Consider the following 2,838-nt stretch of genomic DNA (forward strand, 5'->3'; position numbering starts at 1 on the left):
TTCAAAACTTTTTCTACTTGAAACATTTGTCAAGTCCAGCTCTTTCCCATGAAAAGTTCCGTTTTGACCAATTGGTCCTTTCCTGTCCGGGAGGGTCGGGGGAATCATGTTTCTATTTTCTATGGATTGCTGCAGTAAAAGTATTGATGGCAATGATGACTCAGAATGGTTGCCAGTGGTCTAATTCCTAATTACAGCTGTAATACAAATAGCAATAAGAATAATAAATTACAGTGTAATTTCTCAGTACTACTTTAATAAAAAAATACAATCATAGTTAATATGGTTCCCTAGAGTGTATTTTCAAGTGTCCCAAGCAGGATTGTCCCTTACAGTACTAGAGAGATATAGGGTAATATCTTTTATTGGACCAATTTCTGTTGGTGAAAGAGATAAGTTTTTGAACTTACAGAGCTTTTCTTCAGCTCTGGGACAGATACTCAGAGAGTGACAGCTAAATATAAGCTGGAACAGATTCTTAAGCATAAGAAGTTAATGCATGTTGCAAGAGACCATTCAAGGTGAAGTGAGAAGTTAACACCTTGACAGTCCCAGGACAAAGGTGGGTTAATGGGTTACAGATTGTTGCAATGAGCCATATCCAGTGACTTTATCGACTCTGTGATTTTTACACTATGTTGTCTATTTTCCCACTTCCTGTGACAATATCAGAGACAGGACTTTCACTTTCGGAGAATTCTCTCCACTTGATTCACTATTTCCCAAGGAAGTGGTTTATCCTCACTGTTTCCCTCAAGGTGGATTTCACTTCCTAGTTCCTTAGAACGTAGATCAGGGGTTCAGGACGGGGATGAAGATGCTGTACATGAAGATGATTATCACCTCCCTCTCACAGTGGCTTTGCAGGGATGGTGACATGAAACCAAAAAGAAGGAACAGATAGAGAAAGGCCAACCCCATGAGGACAGAGGCACAGATAGAGAAGGCTGACCCAGAGTGACAAAATGAGGGACAAAAAATGTTTTCAAAAATCTGTGGATCTACAAAGACTGAAATGCCTTAAACATAATTGTGGGGATTCTGGATTCATGTAATGCATGTCCTTCCAGGGACAGGTCTTTCTGTTCAGGAATTTCTTCAGGGCAGATTTCACCTCCTCATTTCTCAGAGTATAGATCAGGGGGTTCAGGACTGGAGTGGCAATGCTGTACATGAGGGTGGGTATCATGTCTTTCAGAGGAGACCCCAGGGGTGGCAGCTATGTAGTTGCCAAGAACTGGTATATAGAAAAGAGACACCACAGTGAGGTGGGAGGCACAGGTCGAGAAAGCCTTTCTCCTGCCTTCTAGACTGGACCTTCAGGAGGAGGAAGGACATGATGTAGATGTCGGAGGGGAGCGTGAGGATGAAGGAACTCAGACCAAGAACTGCAGCATCTATGTTGATGAGGATCAGGTTGAGGTGGGTGTTGCCACAGGCCAGGTTCAGTAGGGGCTTGATGTCACAGAAGAAGTGGGGGACATGGGTGTAGCCACAGAAGGGCAGCCTGGATGCCAAGACGGTGGTCAGCAGCGCATGCAGGAAACTGGTGGACCAGGTGGCAGCTGCCAGGAACAGGCAGGCCCATGGGCTCATGACCAGCCTGTAGCACAGCGGGTTGCAGATGGCCACATAGCGGTCGTAGGCCATGATGGCCAGAAGTATGGCCTCACTGTTGCCCAGGAGGTGGAAGAAGTGGAGCTGGGCCAGGCAGCCGGCAAAGGATATGGCCTATACAATTTCAACCCTAGTCACATGGTTGCATCCCCCTCCTGGGTCTCAGGTTATGAAGGGGCTGCCATAGCAACCATGCAGGTAGCTGGAGCAGCCCCCACAAAAGTCACACATTCTTATTCCCACCACCTAGACACGGGTGCAATACACAGGGAAACTGAGGCACACACAGCGTTCATGCAAAACAGTAAGACTCACATAGGCTTACATACACTATAACAAGGGAAAATCCCCACTTGGTCACAACATATAAAAAGGGTCCAGGCAGGATTGTACTGGTGAAGGCTAGCCCGTGCCACTCCTTGCTCCTTCCCAGGCTGCTGCAGCTACACTACTATTTCAAAGTGTTACCTCAAGCAGAGATAGTGTGAGGATGTCTATGTGAGCTCGGAATTGCACCGCCAGCTCCAAGGGTAGATGTAGCCTTCATCATCATGTAATTAAAGACTGTCTCATAATGTGCACACACAACGGTGCAGAATTCTGGTTCCCCAGGCAGCTTCATGCAATGCACAGACAACCTGTGGAACTCATTGCCAGGGGATGTTGTGAAGGCCAAAAGTGAAATTAGGTTAAAAATGAATTAGATCAGTTCATGGAGGTCCATGAATGACTGTTAGCCAAGAGGGTCAGGGACTCAACCCCATGCTCTGGGTGTCCCGAAACCTCTGGCTGCCAGAAGCTGGGAGTCAATGACAGGGAATGGATCATTCAAGGATTGACCTGTCCAGTTCATTCCCTCTGAAGCACCTGACACCAGACCCTGCTGGAAGACAGAACAGTGGGCTAGATGGACCATTGGTCTGACCCAGTGTGGATGTCCTTATGTTCTTACCTGTAAACCGGGCATTTTCTCACTGCTGAGTTAGTGTTTCAATTTGCAGCTTAAATAAGATCAATTTACATAAATGTTACTTCTAAATTCTATCATGTTTAGTTTTAATAACCTCACATCATGCATCATCAGAATGAGCTTAACCCTGAGCACTGCTGCTACTACTTTGACTACAGGACTAATTACATTAGCTGGGCACAGGAGAAGGCTTTTATCCAAGAGATCATGGGTATGGGTGGATGAGGCCAGGTGTTGGGTCTGTGAGATGG

At 46.1% G+C, this 2,838-nt stretch overlaps 1 pseudogene; it reads right to left on the reverse strand.

Annotated features, from left to right (window-relative positions):
* Positions 1 to 985: 985 nt before the first annotated feature.
* LOC102945142 lies at positions 986 to 2,584 on the reverse strand (annotated as a pseudogene).
* Between the last annotated feature and the right edge of the window lie 254 nt (positions 2,585 to 2,838).

The sequence above is a fragment of the Chelonia mydas genome, chromosome 13 (genome assembly GCF_015237465.2).
Source record: "Chelonia mydas isolate rCheMyd1 chromosome 13, rCheMyd1.pri.v2, whole genome shotgun sequence".
Lineage (NCBI taxonomy): Eukaryota > Metazoa > Chordata > Testudines > Cheloniidae > Chelonia > Chelonia mydas.